Source organism: Mustela erminea, chromosome 1, assembly GCF_009829155.1.
Source record: "Mustela erminea isolate mMusErm1 chromosome 1, mMusErm1.Pri, whole genome shotgun sequence".
NCBI classification, from domain to species: Eukaryota; Metazoa; Chordata; class Mammalia; order Carnivora; family Mustelidae; genus Mustela; species Mustela erminea.
In genome coordinates, this window is record NC_045614.1 from 87,371,604 (window position 1) to 87,397,757 (window position 26,154).

Sequence of the window (26,154 nt, forward strand, 5' to 3'; positions counted from 1 at the left end):
AGGTCCCTCAGCCTCTCTCTGAGTTCACCTGCAGCTACAGACAGACATTGGCTGTGCCCACAGAGAGGGCACCACGGTGCCCGCGTCTCCGCCACCAGGGGAACTTGCTCCCCCTTTGAGCAGAGCAAGGCAGGAGTGCTAGGGACTTAACTACAGAAGCAACTCTAGTCATAAAGGAAAGGAGATTGGTGGATAAATGTCTCAGTGAAAAATACCGGATAAGCTCAGCGCAACTATTCTGAGGTGTGGTTTACATAATTCGTTAGAGAATTCCTAGCGGTACTGAGGTCCCAGCTGTCCACAGCGGCAGTCCGTCATCAGTCTACCCTTTATCCACATTCTCCCTTCTTCGTCTCCTTCTCACCACCCCCTCGCTTGTACTTCTTGGTTCTCTTCCCAAGTGAACTCCTCATACCTAATTTCTTACCCCAGAGTTTGCTGTCAGGGGAATCCAAAGTAAGACAGGGATGCCACCAACATAAATACGTGATCCATCCCTTTTGTTTTCTGGTTGTGGAGGACAGTAATCACTGAAAGAGGTACCGTCCTCTAGTATTCTGCAAGGTTATTTCTGTTCTTTTTGTGTAAGTGGGACTGTGACATGTTTGCTGATCTATGCTCTGTGCAAAATATGTGATCAGTACTCTTTTAGATCTAAAGTCCTCAAAAGAGTGAAACATTCTTCAGCATATTCTGTACGATGCCTAGAATAATATGTTGCAGGGTAAAGGCCATGCCCGACATTGTAAATACAGCCTGTCTTAAAAAAACACAGTTAATCCCAACAATCCTAACAGTATTTTGGAATTCATTCTAACCACCCAATTCCACTAAAAAAAATTTTTTTAAAAGCTCCTGTTATTTGTTTTCAAGTCACAGTTATGTTTTTTTTAAATTTTATTTATTTATTTGAGAGAGACAGAGAGCATAAGTGGGGAGAGGGGCAGAGGGAGAGGGAGCAGGGAGTCTGAGGCAGGGCTCCGTCTCAGGACCCCAGGACCCTGAGACCAGGACCTGAGCTGAAAGCAGATGCTTAATTGACTGAATCATCCAGGCGCCCCACGATTATGTATTTTTTAAGGGCAACAGATTTTCATCTAAAAATGACTTTTGTTCCTAAAAACAAGTACTCAGAAAATTACCTCTGTTGCTCAGTAAGAGCAGGTGGGGGTCATATTGGGAGGAAGATCATGGACACTAAGCTTATTCCCCATGGATCCATCCAGATAGGGTGGTGGGGAGGCAGCTCTCCTGATTCTGGCTGCCTGGGGAGGCCTAGGCTCAGGCAATGGCCATGACCCAAATCAGCATCTTGCTGAGCCCAGAAACAAAACTTGAGGCAGCTCCTGCCAGCTCCCAGCAACAGATGTACCGGAAAAATAACTCCATACAAATGCAGGCGGTGTGCATGTCAGCTTCATGCTGTGGAACGCTCCAGGAGAGTCTCCACTTAGTTCTTCCATCTCTTCAGCTACCACTGACTCTGAAGGACTCTACCACTGACAAGAGGTACTCTTGTCCCTCTGAAGGAGGGACCGGGCCTGGGTCTGAGATTCTCGGACCACCTTCAGACTAACCTCATGAGCCCCTTCTGGGTGACATCAGTCACTGTCAACACCACAATCTACTCTCAACAGACTGCTCAGGGGACATTTGGCTCTTGTACAGAACAGGGAGGCTGTGCTACCAGTCTTCAGGTGTTCTTTGTTGATTGGTTGATTGATCCCTCGTTTGCTTGAGGTCCTTTTTAGTCTATTGAACCTGGAAAGCCAAGCATCTGACTTCTTTGTAAGCAGCACTCTTCAGTGTCCCCTTTTCCCCAAGGCAATGAGGATGGGCACCAGTTGTCAGAATGGGGAAGGGCTAGGCCACCGAGGAGATGAAGGACAGCAAACTTCTCAGGCATCCTGCCCACCCCCCGCCTCCCCTCCCCCTTCCCCCGAGTTCCAGGGTTCTTTGAAGGTTGAATCCGGTCTGGGAGAACTACACGCCTCTATCCTTCATTGTTCCTCTAATTCTGAGAACAAAGGTCTACTTTCTGTCCTCGTGCAAAAAGTAGGGTGAGCTCAGCGCTCTCTGTACTTGAAAACTTGTAGCTGTGGGTGCGTGTGCCCACGCGGGCATGCGTATGTGTTTATACTACACATTTGAAATAGACTTTGTGGATAATTACACTGACTTGAGCTGAGGTTGCAGGGATTAAAGATGCTGCCAAACTTTTGAGAGGACCTGGAAGACTAATTGTACAGGGCGTGTGTGGGTTTTGGAGATAGAGATGAGTTCTGTGACTGATAGATGAGGTTTGGAGTATCTGTAATGATTCTTTTGAAAAAGCACTGTGAAGCCCTACTCGGTGTATTTACGATTGCGTTGTCTCCATTCATTCTAAAGACATTACTGAACATCCACCAGGTGCCAGGCAAGGTGCTCTGCATGCTGAATAAAAAGATGAACCAAGGGTGCCTGGGTGGCTCAGTGGGTTAAGCCTCTGCCTTTGGCTCAGGTCATGGTCTCAGGGTCCTGGGATCAAGCCTCAAATCAGGCTCTCTGCTCAGCAGGAAGCCTGCTTCCTCCTATCTCCCTGCCTGCCTCTCTGACTACTTGTAATCTCTGTCTATCAAATAAATAAATAAAATCTTAAAAAAAAAAAAAAGAGAAAAAAAAGATGAACAAGATGTGGCCAATAAGACAGGTCCACAAGGTGTGATAACCACATACCGAGCTGGGAGTACTCCTGGAGATGTGTACTAACTAATATTTGGGTACATGTGACGACAAAATAAAATGTACAGGCCTGACGTTTCTGCACGCCTTTTGATGAACACCAAAAGTGCAATTACTTCTCCACCCGCCCATAGGCTGTAAGATCTTAGAAAGCTCTTGGGATCTCGTGTGCTTGGCTCCTGCCGATGCTGTGACTTCAAAAGGGCTTTTTAATAGTGTGTTAATAATGAATTAAAGCCAGATTGGTTCCAGCTTCAGGGCTGGCACTCTCAAAGCCTGGCTTTCCGTTCTGTGAGATAGACACAGAGCTAAGAAGGAGTTTATGGCAGATGACCTTGAGGGAGGAAGGTAATCCTGCCAAGGGTGATTAAAGTTTTATTTATACAATTTCCCATTGGGTCTTGATCCACAGAAGATGGGTCTAGAGGGAACATTTTTGTCTTCACCAGTTCATTTTAACCATATGGAGGATTCTGATCATATGGAGAGCTTTTTCCTTATCAACCCCGTTCCTGGACTTTTTCTACAACAGCTTTAGGAAAATGGATAGAGAGACACCAAACTAGAGAGGCCCTGGTAAAAGGAATGAATTCTTGTGTTGGTATGTTCTCAGGTTCTGTTTTGGTCTGGGAGAATCTAAACGATCAGCCAAGTGGAGAAGAAAGAGAAGAAAGAGGCAGAAGACTGAGAGCCACCAGGAGAGAGGCTATATAATATAATATATAATATATATTATATATAATAAATATATATAATAAAAATGTAAGATAAGAGAAAGGAAAAAAATGAGGAAAGCCTGATGGATTAGGCATAGAGAGTGAGAGATGTCAAGTTGGAGGAAGAGATGCTCGGAACTAACCTCAAGGAAGAGAGGAGGAGAAGAGAGGAAAGGAATTTTAGGAGGTGTCTCTGTTCCTCACTTATCAATAGCAGAATACACACTCTTCTGAAGTGCATATGGAACATTCTCCATGATAGACCACATGTTAAACCTTAGAACAAGCCTCAATAAATTTAAGGATTGAAGTCATACAAAGTATGTTCTCCAACATACTTTTTGTTCTCCAAGAGCAATCAATACCAGAAGGAAATTTGAGAAACTTACAAATATGTGGATATTGAACAATACATTCCTTAATAACCAATGGATCAAAGAAGAAATTATAGGGGAACTTGGAAAATACTTGGAAATAAATCAAAGTGAAAGTACAATATACCTAAACTCTTGGCATGTAGCTAAAGCAGATTTAGAGGGAAATTTACAGCCTATAAGGAAAGAGAAGATAAACTTCAAATCAAACCTATCCTATTACTTTAGGGTACTGCAAAATAAAGAGTGAGCTAAACCTAAAGCAAGCAGGAAGAGGAAAAAAAATTAAAAATATTGGAGGATTTTCTCATGTAAGAATTTATAAAGCTGCTTCATTTTATTTAATGGCCATATAGTATTTCATTGACTGGATAAACTATTCAGCAGTTAATTTAACTAGTCTTGTACTGATATACATTGTTATTATCAATTTTTTGCTCTTATGATAATCCTGCCTTAAATACCCTTAGACACACAAACTCTCATATGTATGTGCATATACTTGTGAATTCTTGGAAGGGAATTTCTGGGTCAAATAAAATATGCATTAAAAACTTCACAGCTATTACAATTTGTACTCCAAAGAGGCTGAATTAATTTATACTTACGATAAAATATAAAAATGCCCATATCTCCATAACATTACCAGTATAGAGTGTTAGTAACCCTTTTAATCTTTGCCTACCTGAGAAGTGAAAAATGGTGTCTCAGCCACAAAAGCTTTAAGGTACCTAGTAATAAGTTTCACAAAATTTGTGGGACAAACTATAATCTTTACTGAAGGAATAAAAGTAAACCTGGAGAGAAATAACATGATCCTCGGTGAAAAGACTCAATATCATAAAGATGTGAATCTTCCTCAAATTCATCTATAAATTCACTCTCATTTCAATTGAAGTGCTAATTGAGCTCCATAGATCTTCACAAGCCATTCTACAATTCCTACAGAAGGGTAAAGAACCAAGGATGGATAATTTGAAGAACAAAGAAGGAGATCCCTTTCCCTGGATATGCAAATTTATAAAGTTATAATACTTAAAATAGTGTAGCATTAGAAAATGAATGAGAAAGAGATCAATGAACAGAATAGAAATTCCAGATAAAGACTGGTAAAATTTATAAGGCTGATGATATCAATTCAGTCAGGGATATGGGGAATGGGGACTGTTCACATCACCGGAGGCAATGTAAACTACCTTTGAGGAGCATTTTGCCGATATCCAGTAACATCGAGAATGCCCATATTAGACAGCCCACTGTTTGCACTTCTGGAAAAATCTTTTGTATATTTCTACAAAAAAAGATGTGCAGCAATATTCATTGAAACACGGTAATGGCAAAAAATAGGAAATAACCAAATGTCACATAATGAAGTCCACACAAACAAATCTCTAAAACACCACGTCAAGTGAGAAATTAAGTTATAACAGGACAACGTAATATCTACATGAAATTTTTAAAAAATCAAAATGATACTACACATTAAGCATATGTAGTAAACACAGAAATTATTAAAAAGTAAAACACTTTTAGGAGATGAACACTACTGGGAATGGAGAAAAAATAGAATAGAATAGGGGCAGCAGGGGTAGCTGTACCTGTAATTCCAAATACTAATTAAAACCAAAGTTCTGAGGCTAATATGACCAAAAGTCAACTTTTTAAAGACTTAGAATGTAAATATGAGTCATTTACATTATTTTCAATGTGTTTGAGACATTTCATAATCAAAAGAAATTTAACAGGTATGTTACTGAGGTTTGAATAGCTATCTCTGCAGGGCCTCACCAGTTATTTGTGGTAGATCCATATCATCTGAGAATGGGCTCAGAGATGTCCATTGAAAAAGGCAAATTCACAGCCATTTTTATGTTTTACCATCTCATAGAAACAAGAGCTATGAGACTTTAGTGTGGTATTTAGGACATTTCTCTCATCTTCATTTTTTTGTTCTTGTCATTTAGCCTTTCTCATTAATGAGTAGATGGTCTTAAGACAAAAAGTTCCTGTGTTTATAGGAGGCCAAAAATAAGGGAAGGAAATGGAGAGACAGAAGACTCCATAGACATTCTTTCCATTTCCTGGGAAGAACATCCCTTAAAAGTATAGCAGACAACTTCCCAGCAAATCTCTAAAGCCTGGAAGAAGAAAGCTGGGGCGTGTTGGAAGCCACCTTAAACTGAGCATGACAGGAGGTTTGTCCATCCCTTCTCTTTGACAGCGTATCTAGGAAACTTGGCCCCTAGTCCAGCTTCCCCATTGTGTTTCCTCCCAAGGATCACAAGAGCGCATATACCATAAGGTTCCAGGAACAGACCTAAATGACCTTCAATTAGAAGTCACACTCTAACAATGCGTCTGACTTCTCTTACTCTTTCCTTTTTGAATTTCATTTTCTATTTCTAGTTTCTTTTGCTCTGTCTTCAAGTTAACTAATCTTTCCTTCTATAGCATCTAGTTTGCTGTTAATCCCATCTAGTGTGTTGTTTCATTTTTCCTCTTAGACATTCTGGTTTTATCACTAGCAGTTCTATTTTGATCTTTTTTTATATCTTCCATGTCTCTACTTAATATACTCCATCTGTCTTCCACTTTAAAACATGTGAAATATAGTTACAATAATGGTTTCAATGTTCCTGTCTACTAATACTACCATCTGTGTCATTTCTCAGTCTATTTTTATTAATATTTCTCCTTACTATACATCATATTTTACTGGTTCTCTGCATGCCAGGTAATTTTTTCTTTGATGTCATATGTTGTGAATCTTATCATGTTGGAAGTTGGATGTTTTTGTATTCCTGTAAGTATTATTGAACTTTGCTCTGGAAGGTAGTTGACTTAGTTCGAAACAGCTTAGTCTTCTCAGCAGTCTTTAGCTGAGGGCCAGTTTTTTCCACACTATCAAGGCAAGACCCTTCGAGTACTCCACCTGATGCTCCAGGAGTGATAAGGTTTTCCACTCAACTGGTGGGAACACTGTTCGCAACCCTGTGTAAGGTCTGAGGATTCTTCCCTCTGTTCCTTTAGGTGGCTTTGGTGTTTCCTCACACACATGCTCTGATCAGAGTTCATATGAGGGTTCACACATCCTTACAAACCTCTGGAGCACTCTCTGAGCACAGGTCTCCACTCTCCAGTACTCTGCCTTGCCAACTCTAAACACTTCGACATTCTTGGTCTCCCAGCTCCATCTCTTCAACTCAAGGTGAACCCCAGGCTCCACCTGGGTTCCTCTTTCCTGCAGTAGAGCCTGGAAATGGTCTCTGGGTAATACTCTGGGGAAGTTATAGGGCTTACCTCATCTGTCCCCCTCTCTTGGGGATCTTGTACTGATGGCCATTGCCTGAAAACCATCATTTTATATTTCTTCCCTGGGGTTTTTAGTTGTTCCTGAATTGAGGAAGAAAGCATTTCTATAGTGCTGTCTTTATTTGGGGTCCCCTGGAAGCAGACTCTGGGGTATAGTTGATATTTATTATTTATGAATTCTGTATTTGTGAATTTGCTTCCTTACTGTAATATTTGTAACCTCAAAATCAACATCTGTGGCACTTTCACATTTATTTGTGGGCACGCACAGAGTGGCAAAGAGTTTGTTACCTGATGGGCCCATTCCCAGCTGAGGTCAAACAAGGTAATGCTCTGCCTTCTTATTTCAGTTCTTATGTTGTAGAAAAGTATCCTTTTTATATTCTATTTAGTGTTACATTTTTCCCATTTTTGTTTTTTTCACTAGTGCCCCCAAGCCTAGTACTGAAGTGCTAGCTAGTGTTCCTAAGCCCAAGAAGGTTGTGATGTGGTATATGAAAAAATATGTGTTTGATAAGCTCCATTCAGGCAAGAGTTAATGTGTTGTTACCTATGAGTTCAATGTTTATGAGTCAACAGTGCATATTGAATAACATATCTTTGAACATAAACACAAAAAACAAGGTTCTCTATTGATTGGTTGAGGAAAACATTGTGACCAGAAGACTAGGAACCCATCCCCAGAAGCAATGGTTCAGTATTCACTAATTCTGCATTCACAACAACTGCATAATACACAGCAACTACAAGTTCTTATTATTATGCAGTAAACTGTACACTGAATTTATTCAGGTGGCAGAAAAGAAAAGAAAAGAAAAGAAAAACTGCTAGTGGAGAGAGAAGAGAATGAAGAAGGTAAGGCAGCCTTTAAAGGGCACGTCATCTAGGCAGTTACCACGGTGGGTAAATAGAGCTTAATACCTTTGGGAGTTCTGGGAGCCCGGGTACAACCTGTGTGTCAGAGTGATCCCAAGTGGAGGGAGGAAGCCGGGGTATTTATCCACCAGCTCCAATCAGCTGGAGACTGCTGGGAATGAGCAATTGATGACCTTCTGGGGAACAGACAGAGGAAAGAAAGTCCTCAGGCAAAGAAGTGTGTTCACTGACAATTGAAGTCGGAGAGGGGGATCTGCTACAGACAGGATGCCCAGGGCTGTAAACTTCAGTGGCTTTAGAAGCCAGGCAGGTAACAAAAGCAAGAGAGAAAAGCAAGGTGGGGTTGCAGGAGCTGGCAGGTTCTTATCCCTGCTGGACAAGAACAGCTGTCCCTTAGTATGGCCAATTTTTGCCATGCTGGAAAAATGGGACTATCCTTGCCAAATCTTCTGATTTTTCAAGAAAAGTGGGAGATTTATATTTTTAAAAATGTGAAATCCCCAATTTGCAAAAGTTGGCAATAGATTCAAAAATTTTAAAATATACCGTCAAGGCCAAAGAAAACACGCTGGCAGGCCAACTTCAGCCCACAGACTGCCAGTTTGCAACCTCTATGGTGGAAGATGTATGAAACCCCACCTGTTGGGTACGAGCCCAGGAAAAGGTCTCTTTATCTTCTGCACAATCTAAGCCATTCTAGCTGGGGCAAGAGATGCCGAGAAGTCTGCCCTGACACGTGTGTCACAAGTTACCTCCATGTCTGTCTAGTGACATCATCTCTCTCTCCTGCCTGGAGGTTTATTCGATGTCCAAGGACTGCCTTTGTCATGGCTGCTGAAGCTCTCCATGATTTCTTTTCACTGTTCTGCCATTTTTCTTCTCGTGATTTTTTGACTCATAGTGACCCACAGGGCTTCTGTAGCCAATAAGGACTTTTTTTGGCTAAGTCCAAGAGGGCTTGGCTGTTCTGGCCTGTGACCTCATTGTTTATCATCATGTTTTAAAGCTTCTGCCTCCCTTCCGTAGGCCAGATCAAAGCTGGAGACAGCAGGGTCAATGTGTGAAATAAACTCCAGCCAGCGTTACTATAATCTCGAGCATCCAAACAATGGGTCACATGTCTACAGCTTGTGACTTCTCCGCAGCTAGGCTGACCCTGAGCTCTTCCACTCTTATCTGCCATTTGAGATGAGAAGTGTTGGAAACAGCTAATCTGTGAACATTTACAGTGTAAAATCCAAATGGATAGGGAAGAGATGAACTGATGAGCAGCCCAGTCTGAGCCCTCAGGGAAAGACTAGAAAATACATATAGTCAGACATGCAAAGATCTGTCATGATCCAGATGTTTTCAGTTTGGCATCCAACACTCCCTACACTGTACAGCACCTGGAAGGGGGAAGGCGGGGTGCCATAAGACATTCAGGTGTAGGAGGACAATGAGGAAAATAGTTCCCAAGATGGAGGACTGGGATTTACTCCCTGGATGTCCTTCCCACGGTGTCCCAACTTGCAAGAGTGGAGCTGTCTCTAAAGGAGTCTCTTGAAAACCTTGTATGATCTCTTTATAAACATGAGATGATCCCTGAGAGAAAGAGGCTGGAGATGACTCTTGACAACAGTGGTTTGCTAAGAATCAAGACTGGGACAGGCAGAAATGTAGGCCTTCCTTGAATTTAGAGAGGAGGCAGGGCTGGGTTCCCAAACAGAGAATTCTCATGGCCTACTGGAGCCTTCCAGTAGGCCTCATGTTCAGAAGGCTATGTATCCAGACAGTTTGGGGCATGGATCACCCCCACCCTTCAGGCACTTTTGCAATTCTCGAAAGAAGTACATTGTCATGAATGTACCTTGGATGTACTCAGTAAGTTGGAGGTAAGTCTGGAGGAACTTTCTGAGAGATTGTCTTAGAGGCTAGAATTGACGTTTACGCATCTGATTCTGGGTTGGCCACAGGTATGGTGGACATTGGATCCCAGTACAAATTCTGCAACTCATTCTATGTGTAATACTGGAAATGTTTCTATATATTCACAGAAGGAAAGGGCTGGATACAAGAGATTTTCACCAGAGTAAAAATTCCCGAGATTTTTCACCACTCATGTTCTATGATGGAAACTGGATGTGCATTATAAAATGGAGATTTTACTTGAGCTACTTATACTGAATAGTCATGCAGCTGAAGGAAAGTGAATAACTCTTAAACATTCCATGTAGCCTTCCTGCTTTCAGAACAAGAGTTCTTGAGATAACCAAATTCCTAGCATCTGCAAATATAACCCCATTTACAACCAAGTCATCAGCCACAAAGAACCACAACTTCAGACACAAGACTACCCTGCATTCCCATTAAAAATGCCCATGTTCTTTCCTCAAAATATTGATTTACGTTTTCAATTATATTTGCATATGGATTTCAAAAGACACCTCCACCCCACAGCTCTGTAAGTAAATCAAATAAATTAAATAGGAGAACTGATTGTGGTAGCACTCCAATCCAGCAGTGAAATCACTCACAAGTGCAGAACTAAGCTTATAAACCCATCAAGTTGATTGTGTCCCTGATTGGGGAAGAGAAGTGTGCTGTTGAAGGTAATCATCTGCTCCTTACTGGGACTCTGGGAGAGACCGAGAGACAGTGTCAGAGAAAGACCAAAGGCATTTCTGGGGTTGGGTATTCAGGCATTAGTACTTTTTCTGTATGAGTCATGGGTTGTGGGGGGTGGGGGGGAGACTGAATCTTGCAAAGGTAGCTTTGGATTGAACATTGGAAGACTTGCATCATGAGAATCAGCATGATCTGCTTTACAGAGTCTGTCCAACATTTTTTATGCTCTGTTTCTTCCTAAAAATAGCTATTACCATCTGCATTTTATTTATTTATATTTCAGGCCTTTCTTCTGAAAGGATTTGTGGCAGCTTGTGTGTACATTCAATTTAATAGGATGGAATAAATAGCTAAGGACTCTGGGTGGAAGGGAAAGTCACCTTAGAGAGTATGATGGAACCAGAAGTAAAGTTAGCACACGAAGCCTAGACCACAAGTCTATGCAATTGCTAAAACTGAGCCACTCTGATCTTCCTAGCAGCCAGCGTAAAGACGGAAATATGATTAGTCTTCAGATTCACAGTGTTCATAGATTAAGAACATCCTGACTGGACAATCAGTAGATTCTCCTGGTCATTGTCCATGAAACCTGGGGTCCAGGCTTTTAGTCTTTATTTTATTTTTTCAAAGTTTTAATCTTTAAACGGCAAGTACCTAGAGAGAAAATACCTATGTTGGTCAGTTAAAACCAATGCCAAATGCTTTGACAATCAAGAAGATGTAATATAAGCGTTATATTCTTTTTGGTTTGAAAAAAAAATTGTTCACACCAGGAATTATGCTTGTATGGAGATTCACTCTACACTTGTGGGGAGGTGGGCTGGAGGAGATCGTGAATAGATGCAAAATTTTCCTTAGAAAACTGTTTTTTGGACATAGGAGCATTTAAGTGTTCAGTGTTCTAGGTCCTAGGGCAGTGGATCTCAACCTTGGCACACATCAGAATGACTGAGAGCTTTGAACAACATTAAAACCCAGTCCCCCAGAGGATCCTCGTGTATAGCCAGAGATGAGGACTGTTGCCCAGGGCATGGATGGGGTTGTTTCAGGTGGGAAAAACCCAGAGTAGCTAATACCAATCACCAACCATAACCCTTGCTATATCTGATTGTGAGTGGTGAAAGATCCTGGTGAACAATGAGGAAAAATGTACCTAGAGGGAGTAAGGGAGTTGACTTGTTGCATTAAATTGTTAGAACTTCGCCAGTTAGTCTTGGAGGATGCCTGCCCACAGAAGGGACTTAATTAAGCCTTTTCAGAATGGGGCCTCCTCCTGTGACTTTAGTTTGTAGCATGACCAACCATCTCAGTTCTCTCAGGCTAACCAGGCCATGGGGCTTTCGTTGCTCAAACTGGGATGAGTTGGTCATTCTGGTGGTTTGGCTTCTTCTCAAGACAGGATCAAAGAGTAGAAAGAGGTGACTTGGCCAATGAGGAAGAGACTGAGGCAGAGCAGAGCTGTGGTTCTCTGTGAATGTTTATCTGGTCAACTGTGGCCTCCTTTCTAGAGGGGCTTCCAATGGCAGTGTTCTTTGCCTTCACCTCTGTCATTATCTCCCTGGGATTTCTGTGTCCCCTCCAGATTTCAGCAGTGTCCCAGGGCTCTGGAACCTTTGAGGTCTTGAGGAAGTGGAACTTCCCTAAACCTTGAGATCTGTTCTGTTGGACCCTGTAGAATCATGGCTCTCCTCCAAAGTCAGGGCACAGGCTTTCAAGACTCACTGCATTTTGCCTGGAAGCCTTGTCCTTGAAAATCAGGTGGGCAGCTCCTGGGTTACAAACACTCAGATAATGCAAGATCCCCACAAGCAAATGGTGACCTGTTACCAGGGTTGGTTTCATGGGTGTTCACAAAGGGCCTGTGATCAGAAGGGTCCATGTTTGGTCTAATAGTCTACTGTCACCATTTTGAAATCTTCAATAAATTTTGAGCAAAGTATCCCACAGTTTCATTTTATGCTGGCTCCTGAAAATTATGTAGCCCAAAGGTTTCCCCAGCCCAAAGGCTTCATTCCACCCCAACAAATGCCTTCTGCCGCCTTTGCCAGGGATGCCATCATGAAAAAAACTGAGAATAAAATGGAGAGACGTGATCTCAGGAACTCACAAGCTTAGCCAACACCCGAGACTGTTTTACGGCATGTCACTATAAAGTGCTTCCAGATACCATATATGTAAATAACCTTGAGTGCATAGATAATAATAATAAAATGTAAGAAAATAATTAGGAAGTGATAGATTTTGAGTATCCATATACCTCACTCAAGTATACATTTACATAATTTAATATTTAATAATGAGTATGTTCAACAACCAGCTAGTAAGATTCCTGAAATTTAACAACTGACTCTGTTTAGCTAGGACCTGTTGGCTGGAGCACATCACCCCTTCTAGAAACGGGCTCAGTGATTAACAGGGCTGTGATCAATTAACAGTGTCTCTTAAGGACACAGAAGGGAAGATAGGTGGCACACATTTTCTAAATGTCAGTGAATTTATGAAAACAACTTTTGTTTTTTTAATTGCAAAGAACCTGGGAAGGAAATAGCACATTTCTCCCTGGGAAGGAACATGTAGACCTTGCCCTGGTTTATAATGCTTCTTCAGTGCTATCTGACGGCCTCTCACTGGCATTGTCAAAGTTCTGGAGAGAAAGGAGAGGAAACAACCTGGGGGAAAAGTTCTCATTTTTGCCCCAAGTTTCTAACAACTCCATTAGCACTGTACACTCCAGGAAAGTCAAGTGCTCGAATGTGGGCGCAAATAGTTAGCAGATTCTTTTGTTGGAGTAGAGAGAGTGTTTAAGGTCTGAGTCTTACAGTTTAATATCTCCTCAAGACTTTCTGCACCACATTTCCCATTTCCCTTTTGTTTTTCCTCATGGTATTTGCCTGCAGACCCCTGCAGATTTGCCGGGGTCTGCCCAGTTCTCAAAGGGCCCAGGCAACAGCCACCTCAGTAGAAGTATGGAGGAGTTAAGGTGAACTTTGGAGTGTCAGAAACTGTCTTAATGAGCTGTTAGCATTTGGTACAACTTGCCTCAGTGGCTGTAACTTGAGGACTTCCAGAGATTGCTTTTGGAACTAAAAAAGGTTCTCCGAGTTCTGGAGACCAGGCTTGTTTCCCCTCACCCTATCAATATATCTGTGGTTATTGCAAGAATCTGTCCATAGTGAGTGTTTGGTAAACCTTCATCCCAGGTTGTTCCGTTGGAGGGTGTTAGTTATAGTGAAGAGATAATCGTTCTTACCAATAGACATTTTTTTCATTTCTTTGTTGAGTTATAATTTACATATAATAAAATACACATATCTTAAGTGAATAGCTCAATATTTATTGTATATACATTTGTAAATATCCATGTGACCACTACACCATCAAGAACTAGAACATTTCCTTCATCCTAGAAAGTCCCCTCGTGTCCTTTTCCATTCAATGCCAACTTCCCCAGAGGCAACCGTGATTTCCCTCTCGTCTTGGGGTTGCCATAATAAAATATCATAGGTTAGTGGCTTAGACAACAAAATTTATTTTCTCATGGTCTGGAGCCTAGAGGTCCAAGAATCAAGGTTCTGGCCAATTCAGTTCCTGTTAAGAGTCTTCTTCCTGGTTTGTGATGGCCATCTTCCCACTGTGTCCTCACATGACCTCTTCTTTGTATGCATATGAGCCCTCTGATTTCCCTTCTTAGGAAGACACAAATCTTATTGGATCAAGGCCTCTCCATTATGGCCTCTTCATACCTCGGTTTATTTTCTAGAGGCTCCATCTCCAAATAGAGTCACACTGGGAATTAAGGCTTCAACACAGGAATTCGGGAGGCACACAAATGTTCAGTCCATAATAGACCTTGATTGTTCTAGAGCTCCATATACATGGAATCATATGGTACACACTCTTTTGGGTGTGCTTTTGCTCAGTGTAAGGCTTTTGAGATTCATCCAGGTTGTAAGGATTTGCAATGTGTATTTGCATGTGTAAGGATTTGGAATACTGAGAGGTAGTTTGTTGTACAAATAAGCCATAAATTATTTATCCATTCTCCTATTGATAAATATTTGAGTTGTTTCCAGTTTGCCAAGAGATGTATTTTTTTTAAGATTTATTTACTTATTTTAGAGACACAGAGAGAGACAAAGAGAGAGAGAAAGTGGGAAGAGGGGCAGAAGGCGAGAATCCTCAAGCAGACTCTCCAGTGAGATTGAAGCCTGACATGGGGTTTAATCCCAGAACACTGAGATGGTGACCTGAACTGAAAGTAAGAGTTGGATGCTTCATTAACTGAGCCACCCAGGTGCCCTGAGATATTTATTCTTTGTAGGTCATTATGTTAGCTTCTGGGCTATAGAGAAATGCAAAATATGTTCCTGCCCATTAGAAGCTTACACTTGGGAGTCTGTGCTTGAAAAATAGCTAAGACTACACCAACATAGCAAACAAAATATGACTCTGACTCAATGAATAGAGACTGAGGCAAGGACTTAGGAGGGGGGAGCTTTGAAAGGAACGTCAGTAAAGTCTCTTTGTAAATATATGCCCTTACAAGATGAGGCAGCTTAAAAACATCAGTGGCCAGAGAAGCTAAAGCAACAGCAGACGAGGTCAGAGCTGGCCCGTAGTTGGGCCTGTTGCATGGGTACCGCTGGGAGGCCTCACAAATGCCTCATGGCCTGTGTCCTGTGCCAAAGAGCTCAATGAAATGGGAGCAGGGTGAAAACATTCCCCTTGGAACATAGCTGGCTCCTGTTTTGTTTTTGTGGTTTTCTCCAAGAGGGCGGGAGGGAAAGGCCTGTCCTCAGAAGGATAGCGAGATGTCACATCCACGGTCAGCTAGGGCTCTCTGTGGCCAGGCATAGATGTTCCAAGTGGTGGGAAGGCAGGGTGGGCAAAGGGGATATTGGTCCTGGGTCCCAATTTGGAGTCTAAAGGGTGCATATTGAGCAGTTCCTCCCCAATTGTGGATATGGGTGAGTTGGGTAGAGTTTGGCTTTGCCTTTCTTTGCTCCAGTCACATAGCATGATTGAGTTGAAAGTGACCTTGGAGATCCTAAGCATTCAGAAGGAGTAAAGGAGTGATAGAATGGGCAAGTTTGGGGATATTTCTGGAGAGTTATTCAGTGAAATCTCCAAACCATGGTTTCATGGCCATGTCGGTGGCAATGACATCAATAAGATCCCATAATGTTAGTGTTCTGCTTGCTTGGGTTTTAAATTTTCTCTTTTATTTTTTTTTCATTGAAAGGACAAAAAAATCTTAAATAAAATTTGAAGAAAAAAAATCAGAAATCTTCCTAATAGCATTTCCTCACAGATAATTTCATGTTTGTCTTAACTTCCAGTTTATATTGTGTATATGGTCTTCTCACATGCTTACCTCTGCATTTTCCGTGTTGCTACAATAGTTTGACAATGATTATATGATTATAGCTGCATGGTATTTAATGTTGATGTACCATACTTTCTTATTTTCCATTGTCAGATACCGTAGAGTCCAGATTTTATTACTATCTGTAACTCTGCAATTGAGTAATTCCTTTAAATTTTTTTTTTACCCAGAAGTGCCACTTACCACAACCTCAAGGGAGGCCCATGGTGTCGTGAGTGACTGAAGAACAGAAAGATGAAGAGGACCCGGACTTGAAAAACTGCATTGTTTTGGGTCCAAAGAGAACCAAAAATGGAGGTGCAATGGGGGGAACGGCCCCAAGCATAATTTTTAAAATGCTAAAATACATAACTCTCATACAAATACTTATGAGTACATGCCGAAGTTTTATTTTAGTAAGAGAACCAACCACATATACAAGATCTATAAGATGATGCATGTATGGTAGTAAAAGAAAAAATGTGGAATGTGTCGGGTGCCTGAGTGCCTCAGTCACTTGAGCATCTGTGGTTTTGGCTTGGGTTGTGATCCCAGGGTTCTGGGGTCAATTCCTCTGTCATGCTCTACACTCAGTGTGGAGTCTGCTTGAGACTCTCTCTCTCTCTCTCTCTCTCCCTCTGCCCCTCCCCCAATCTGGGTGCATGCACAAGCTCTCTCTCTTACTCTCTCAAGTAGATGAATGAATCTATTCACATAGGAAATTCACATTTTCTTTAAAAATGTGAAATAAGTTTACTAAATTAGATACAACACTAGTTCTTTTTCTTCAATGCTGCAAAACTCTAACCTTTAGAGTTATAGTTTCCCTCAAACAAAGTCATTTTGATCTCTACAGGAAAACCCATTTGTACCACTATTGGATAAACACCATTTGTATCTTAATGATTTTCAACAAATTAATAGCTAATCTTAGAGAACTCTAGCATGTTGGAGCAAGAGTAAATAGTAAATCAAACAAAGTTACTAGAAAATCAAGTGACCCTGAAGCAGGTTTGACCATGAGGGTCATGCCTCTATTTTGCTTTATTTCTGACTTCGAGGGGTGCCTGGGTTGCTCAATGGGTTAAAGCCTCTGCCTTCGGCTCCGGTCATGGTCTTAGGGTCCTGGAATCGAGCCCCGCATCAGGTTCTCTGCGCAGCGGGGAGCCTGCTTCCTCCTCTTTCTCTCCCTGACTCCTCTGCCTACTTGTGATCTCTCTCTCTGTCAAATACATAAAGAAAATCTTTTTAAAAAATTAAAAAATATATTTCTGACTTTGGGATATTGTTTTTCTTGAAGAGACAAGTGACCATAAAGGAGAGTCCAGGTGACTGGTGCTAGGAAGCGCCCCTCTAGTTATTTTAGTGCAGAGATGTAAGAAGTCATGTGGGGTCCCCAGGGCCCTTGAGCACAAGAAAGGGAACTTGGAATAACAAAAGCTCTGCCACTGGAGATGGACAGAAAGGGGAGGGCCCCGGCAGGTGAGAGGAGCAGGAGTGGAGCCCTGAGATCTGGCGAGAGGCCCAGACTGCCCCTAACTCCCGGGGATTCTTGGAAAGCTGTATGGGAGGAACCTTAAAAGCTCAGGTGCAACCTGGGTTTTTGTGGTTGATTAAATTAGCCAAAATAGATGCATATGACATTTTGCAAAATGGAGTGATGCTTTCCTTACAGGGTGGCGTTCTGCTGTGGTGCTTTTGAGCCATTAAGAGTATCATTCCTTTAAAAGAAATAAAATTTTTCTGCTGATTAAGGAAAAAAAAAAAAAGAGAGTGTTGTTCCCTTTACACCACTGCCACTGTCTTACCCCAAACATCCCTTAACACCCTGAGACCAGAAGCCTAAAAGCCTGGCTGGGCCTCTGGCTCTTTTCTTTCCCTTCCAGGCCCTGGCCCAGGATCAGTGTTTCCCCTTCCTGTGGTTCCAGAGCAGACCCTGCCCCCGGGGCAGCAGAGCAGTGGGGGTAGTATCTGCTTAAGGAAGGGAAGTCCACTCCCCGCATTTCCAGGACTTTCTGGATTAAAATACAGAGAGTCTCACATCCTAGGACCCCCATCAGCCCAGGCAAACCAGGACAGATGGTCACCCTAACTCCAGGCCCACTTGCCATCCGAGCAGCTGTTGGATGCTGCCAATCCCACTCCTGGCGGTTCCTTTAACTCTTTCTTCTTTGGTTTCCTACACCTGATGCTCTCCTTGCAGCTATCTTAAATACCCTCTTAATTCCTGAAGCTCAGGCCATAGGTCAGGACTCTTAACAGTTCCCTGTATATTTCAGTCTGGACCAGAATTGGATACCAATGTTGCATTTTTGTTTTCTAGCCCGGAGATATTGAACAGGATGGGGTGTTTGTTTTCCTGGATCAGAAAAGAATCCCATCGTTTTCTTCCAGTCATGGCACAAAAAGATAGTCACAAGAAGGAAAAACAGAAAAAAAAAAAATGTTTTCTGGTGGAGATTTGTGAATAAACGCTCCTGTGTGGAGACCTGGGATTTCAAGACAGAGAAGGACAGTGGTTGACTGTGGTTCAATCTCGAAGGACGCTTAACTTGCTATGCTTATTTACACCAGGAGGGTGTTTCCAAATGTTCTTTCTAGGTGTTTATTCTGCTCCAGGGTCTGCAAAAAAAAACCACACGAGATTTATAATTGGCCAAGGGAAAGGAGGAAAGGCGGACTTGTGTCAGTGTTCCATGGCGGAACTCCTCTCAGGGATGAAGGCAAAAACAGATCCCTGGATAAGGGGGCATCACACACAGCTCTGAAAATAAAACATTTTTGGCTCAAGTCTGAAACTGTCAATTTCCACTGAGATGGAATATATTACTCAGAAAAGAGAAGCACCAAATATTATGCAGACTGCCTTTGGGGAAAGAAGAAAAAAAAACACCCACTTCTTACAAAAACACTTTTTTGGGATGAAGGATTTGATTTCAACTGATGAGTCATCACTGTTTTTTTTACCACCTAGCCAAAAAATGAGGTTTTTAAAAAAGTATTTCTTGAAGCAAATTCTTCCATTGCTTGGGTTTCCCTCATCTGAGAGAAAAGGCATTCTAAGCACTTAGATCCACAGTGCCAGAAGCTGCCCCAATTAGTAGGAGAGAAGTAGCGGGACAAGATTCGTAACTATCAAGTTCCAGAGTCATCATGAACAAGCAACCTCAAGGTAATAATGATGATTTAGAAGAAAGAAATAACCAAAAAATAAATTTTAAGGCATAAAATTCAATGAGTAAAGAGTATGCTTCAGTCTCATAAAATGACACAATGTATGTCATTGAGGCAACAGAATTTAAAAGAGCTCCGTGAGCATAGTAGGAGAGGTGACCTGGCGTGGTTTACCAAGGCCAGTTTTATTCATACTTGAAAAGCACCCAGTTTTCCTCTCAAAATGTCTTGCTTTGGACAGTGAGTTATACGGTCACTCCAGGTGGAGTGGTTCTAAAACATGTCTGCAGACTCATTGACTCTCTCACCATCAAGAAGGAACATCTAGGCGCCTGAGTGGCTCAGTTGGTTAAGTAAGTGCCTGCCTTCAGCTCAGGTCATGATCCCAGGGTCCTGGGACCAAGTCCCGCATCAGGCTCCTTGCTCAGTAGGAAGCCTGCTTCTCCCTCTGCCTACTGTTCCCCCTGCTTGTGTTTTCTCTCTCTGACAAACAAATAAATAAAATCTTTTTTAAAAAGTAACACTTATTTAAAAATAAATAAAGTTAATGTTCCCAATATTCACTAGATCCTATCTGCTTAAGCCTACTTGAGACTGTCAGTTTAGAAATTCTTCATTGTGTCCTGTAATAAGGACTTTTTGTAGGACTCTTCCTAGATTATTTCCATGTGTATGTAAACATTATTTCCCTCATCTTAAAAATTCTTCTATTAAGGGGCACCTGAATGGCTCAGTCAGTTAAGTGTCTGCCGTCGGCTCAGATCATGATCCCAGGGTCCTGAGATCAAGTCCCGCATCAAGTTCCTTACTCAGCGGGGAGCCTGTTTTTCCCTCAGTCTGCTGCTCCCCCTGCTGTGCGCTCTCGCTCGCTCGCTCTCTCTCTCTGACAATTAAATAAAATCTTTAAAAAAGAGAGAGAGAGTCTACATTCCCTCCCCTTGAAAATGGGTGAACTTTTGTAACTGCCTGGATAAGTAGGGTGTGATATGGTAGGACTTCTATCTTGCTATCTATCAGGACACACAGCCTAGAAACCCAGCCACCACCTTGCCCAGGCCACATGGAGAGGCCACATGTATGTGTCCCATCTGGTAGGTGCGGCTTAGGTCCCAGTAGGGATGCGCTCTCCCCTTTGAGTGCTCATCAACATGATGCAATCTATTGCCATTGTTTTAAGACTAGGCTTTGGGACGTTTGTCATGCAGCAACAGGTAATCAGAACACTGCTATATTTTTATTTCTTAGAACTATCCCAATTGTGATATATAAATAAATATTATATATATAAATATTTATAAATATTTTTTATATATAAATATATAAATATATAAATATATATAAATATATAAATATTTTTAAAATAATTTACTAAATGTCTGTTTTTCTTCCTAAATTGCAAACTACATGAGAGCTGGGATCCTGAGGGCCTTATCCATTGTGGTATTTCCAGCATGTGACTGTGGCTGCTCGTGCAACAGGTGACCTTACATATGTTTATGGAACGAATCATGTATACAAAGTCCTGAAAAGTACATGGGAATGCCAACAAGATGGAAATGAAAAATCAGAACAGTTCCTGAGGATCTAAAAAAAATTATTTTGGTTATTAAAAAAGTGAGGAAGGATATATTGCTCATGCAAGACATCTGTGGAGCTGGCTGCCATTTTGTAGTTTTCCATTTATCAAGCATCCATCCACATTTGGGTGCACGTAACACTCTGTCTCAACAAAAGCCTTTTGTAATCTTTTGACACCTGAAGAGTTGGGTTCAGGGTAGATTCTCGGCTCCCACAATTTCATTAATGTGTTTATACAAGATTTGGCTGTACCCACATACCAAAACAAGTATCCTCTCTCACGGGTGGAAAGGTGTGTGTCAGACTACACTCCACACCATAAAGTTTGTTTGAGGGTGGGTTTATTCAAACTGGCAAAGTAGGAGACTTAAGGAGTGAACAAGTGGAAGACCGAGATTTCAGAGGGGGAAAGTTACAACAGTGTCCATCTTTTCAAAAAGAAATAACTTCTCAAGAAAGGAGAGGGGCGCCTGGGTGGCTCAGTCCATTAAGCGTCCACCTTCGGCTCAGGTCATGATCCCAGGGTCCTTGGATCGAGTCCCACATCCTGCTCCCTGCTGAGCAGAGAGCCCGTTTCTCCCTCTGCCTGCTGCTACCCCGGCTTCTGCTCTCACTATCTGAGAAATAAAGAAGTAAAAAAAGAAAAAGAAAAAAGAAAAGAAAGAAAGGAGAAAAACAGAACAAAACACCAATTTATGAATTTGTGAATGCCAGTCCTGAGCAACCAGCTTGGCTAGAAGAAGATGGATTCGGAGCCAGGACCAACTAGTTGCCTCCGATGAAAGTGACAGACTATGTAAACAATGGCAGAGTCTGAACTGCATTTGGGCTTCTCTAGTGTTGACTGCAGGTGAACCAATCAAATGCCTCTTCAAAGAGCTGGGCCTGAGAAGAGTTGGGGGGAGAAAGAGACAGCCTTGTGAATTGGAGCCACTCAACATCATGTAACTTCCATGGGTCACCCTTCTGTGTATTACCTCTTCCATCCATCCTCTGGATCAGTTTCTCCAAGGACAACATCTCTAGTCTCCTCTAGGATGGAAGAAGGGTAGACATCAAATACCAGAGATAGAGAAGGGTCCTCGCCTACTGACTTTAGCTGGTGATGCCCCTCCTCTTTTGTTTTTATTATTTATTATTTTTTTAAGATTTTATTTATTTATTTGACAGACAGAGATCACAAGTAGGCAGAGAGACAGGCAGAGAGGTAGGCAGAGAGAGAGGGGAAAGCAGGCTCTCCGCTGAGCAGAGAGCCTGATGCTGGGCTCGATCCCAGGACCCTGGGATCATGACCTGAGCTGAAGGCAGAGGCCTTAACCCACTGAGCCACCCAGGTGCCCCGCCACCCCCCTTTTAAACCCAGTGTTCTATCTGTCCGATTTAGAGTGCAATGGACTAAATGTTGGTGCCCAATTCCAATTCATATGTTAAAACCCTAACCCCCAGTGCAACCGTATTTGGAGGTGGGACCTTCGGATGTAATTAGAAGTAGTATGCTTATAAAAGGGACCCCAGATTGCTCTCTTGCCCTCTTTCCACAGCATGGGACTACCACAAGGAAACCATAGTCTACAACCCCAGAAGAGGGCTCTCACCAGGACCTGACCATACTGGTCTGATCTCTGACTTCTAGTCTCCAGAACTGTGAGAAATACATTTCTGTTGTTTGTAAGCCGCTCCGGTTACAGTTATTTTGTTATAGCAGCCTGAGCTAAGAAATCTACCAAACCTCTGTCCTTTCTGAACTCACTGTGTTCTCTCTGCCCTCCGTAAGTTTGCCCTGAAATGCCCGACCCTTCCCCCTCCTATATACTCCTGATAGCTAACCTTGACTGCTCTCCTCTGGAGGGTCAGCTCAGGCATTGGAGTAGAAACCTCACCCCACCGAGATCCCTGGTTGGTAGCAGGTCCACTCATTCCAGCTGCTCAAAGCTGCCTCCTTCTCCAGAGATTCACCCGCTGCCAGCAGGAGCTTCTTCCAGAATAACGCACACAGGCCCTTCCCCCCCTGGGGAGCCTCCTGTAGCCTGAAAAGGAGCACAGAAGTCTGACTTCTTTGACCCCATGAGGGGCAAACCTAGTGTGATTTACACTCCCTCCAGATACACCTTTGGAATCAGACTAAGGCTAAAGCCCGCGGCTGAATTCACATCTGTGCACACATCTATCAGACTTCCCTCATTTCTTCACGGGTTTCTTCTGATCTCCTTCAATAAATCACTTGTCCAAGATTTCTCCTCGCTATGGGATATTGGTTAGCACCGTTGAAAACGAAATGCAGTCTGGTAGGTGGGTCAGTGAATGATTATCAAGTCAGTTACGCACAAGGTACATTGGAAGGTTTTAGTTTTTTTTTTTTTTTTTTTTTTTTTTAAATGTCATATGTGGGCCTGACTTCAAACAACTTAAAATCCAGTTTGGGAAAGACTGATTGCAAATATATGAAGGACCATTCCAGAGCATAACACAAACCGACTTCTAGCCCCAGTAAAGAACAGGAAGAAATGGGTTTAAATCACGGCGAGAAATACGGTGAAATCTCTGAATCAGCATTCTGACGGCAGGGTACTGGCAGTCTCGTCAGCACGGACAGCCTCCGTCTTGACCAAACTTGAGTCAGGCTCCTCCATGGCCTCTTCTTGAGCAGGCCTCCCCTCCCCTAGGAAAACCGCAGACTTCCAGAAAAAATTATTCTTCCACGCTTCACACTGAGAGACTTAAACAACACCCGCACAGCTTCGAGCAGCTCAGCTCAAGGGCGCATTCCTAGAATGATGGACCCAGGCTCTTCAAATTCCTGCTTTGAGAAAGTTCCATGCTGCCGGAAGAATTTACTGTTTGTTCTAAAACATGACTGTAGGCTCCTGACCTCCATTTTCTTAGAAGCATTAGTTTTTAAAACGTGCGATTGTAAATCTTTTCTCTGTCCTTTTGTGACGTACCTTCCACGGGCCAGGAATGTTTTTCTCAAGGACCTGGGAGCCATCGCTTTGAAATGCAATCATCAAGAAAGGTAGAACCCTGTCACCTGGTTTCTGGGGAGCAGAGCGGGGAAGAGGCTGACTATAATAAGCAAGCACAGGTGGCCTATTCGCATCAGTCTTCCTGCCCTGACCCCAACTTTTCCCAGTACTTTTCCTTTAGCACACCCCAGCACTTGAAAACCTTCCTGCCTTTCATTTCAGTGAGGTCAGACTGAGGTCTCTCCCATGTGCAGTAGCGCTGGATGAAATCGTGCTGCCTTCACTAGTATTTGGCTGTTTGTCTTCGAAGGCACCCAAGGGGAGCTGTGACTTCAACATCAGTGGACAGCTCTGAAGATAAGAGCGATGGGGTTCCACATCCGAGGTTTCATCCTGAGTGAAGTCGGAGGTGGGCGCAGTGACCTTTCACACCCCTCTCCTGGCCAATTTGTCAGATTCGTTGGTAAAACGTCCCTTAGCAGCTCTGGGAATTTAAGGAAACAGAAAAGTAAACAGAAAAGTAAACAGAAAAGTTGTCTCTCTAGTAATTAAGAATGAGACCAGTCCTGCTTCTCCATTGCTGGTGATTTTAGATAGATTACAGAACTACCCCACGCCCCACCTCAGTTTCACCATTCTTTAAAAAGAAGGGTTTGCCCTAAATGATGTTCAAGCTCCTTCCCTACATCCCTGAATTTTCTGGAAAATCCCTCCTGCTAATCACCATCGGTGCCTGTGTTGAAATCCCTGTCATCTGTGTGTTGAGGTGGAGGGGAGGGAGCCCTCTCCTGCGTGCCAAGAAAGAGCTCTCACACCTCTTCTGGGGCCATATGTGGCCAGGATCCCCTGGGAAACCAAAAGCACACATGGTTGCCAGAGAGTCTAACTTTGGGACTCGGCAATTGCCATCTGCTAAACAGCTTTTAATTGAAGCTCCAAGAGGCAGGAGCTGGCTGGAAAAAATCTTGCAAGTTGATCCAATAGGATTATCTTCTCTAAAAGAGGTTTTTCTATGTTTAATTAGTTGGAAGCCATTTTGCTACAGATGGATTATTCAGGTGTCTGTCCTTTTGGTGCTCTGCCCCCTCCCCTCTGTGTTTGAGCCCCACAGATTCTTTACTTAGCAGCAGCCTCTATTTTTTTCCACCCCAGAGACCGCCCTGCCCATCCTCTGAGGCAGCCAGTGTCACAGAAGCCTTTTCTCCACCACTCAGGACCCAGGTGAGGTATTTTGCCATGGAGGGAGAAGGCAAATGCCATCAGTCCTCAATTTGGGGCAATCTGAGTCAGTGACATACACTCAGGAACCAAAAAAATCATGGTCACGTTGATCCTGAGTCATCGGGAAGGCACGAGCCTGAAAGACAACACTGACCAAAAGGAAACCCAGTCATTTCAGGGGCAGAGTGGTAACCCTTTGCAGTCACGGTTAGAGAGGGCTTTCAGCTTCAGCAGGCAAGAGGTGGGTGAAGTGATAAGGACCCCAAGTTAGAGGCTTCTACCAGTGTGGAATTTAGATGGCTGCAGTTCCTCATCTGTCCTCACGGGGCGTAGTGTGAGATTCTGCTGTGACAAAACTGGTAGAATCAGGCAGTGGAGACAGGATGGAACCAATGTCAGATAGGGCTACACCAATAAAGATGCTGTTCAAAGTGTTTCTAGGTTTGCAATTGGGTAAAATACTCAATTTCAACATGGAAGCAGGTAATATTTTCTTCACATAACCATTTTATTATGGATAATTTCAAAACACAAAAGTGGAGAGAACATTTAAAGAATTTCCATATACCAATTGCCCAGTTGCAACAATTATCAACTCGAGGCCATTCTTGCTTGTTTCATCTATACCCCCACCGGTCTCCTCACGCCCACCTCAATCCCCATATAATGTCTTCACATTTCATAAGGAAACCAAGGTTAAAAGCACAAATGAGGAATAATAAATTGGGTCGGTTATCCTCAATGAGTGGGGAGAGGCAGAGGGTAGAGGGCATAGATTACGTTCTTCAGTGTGACGTGTGTGTTTTGGAAAAAACAAGATCGATAATACACTGTTATTATATAATTTTTTCTTGAAACATGAGAAAACAATACCTATTGTTTTCATAATATAAATTACAGAAAACAAAGCTGGACAAAAGTTTTCGTGAGTCAGAAGTTGGGAATGACATCAAACTTCTCAGTCTGTGAGATTTTTATGTTTATCAGAAAGAGGTCATAGGTGAGAATAGGTCACAAAATATAGAATTAGAATCTGTCTGAAGTCCCTTTCCTCTTTCTCCTTCCAGGATTTACTGTCCTAACAACTGGGAACAGGAGGCCATGCCTATTCTCTTTTATAACATCTAGCCCCAGTTCTGTGTAACCAGGAGACTTTACTAAATGCCTTGGAGAAGTGGCCTTTCCTAAAGCTGTAGTTAAAATATGAACTAGTGGGACTCTTAAAGAATTGCTCATAAACAGCT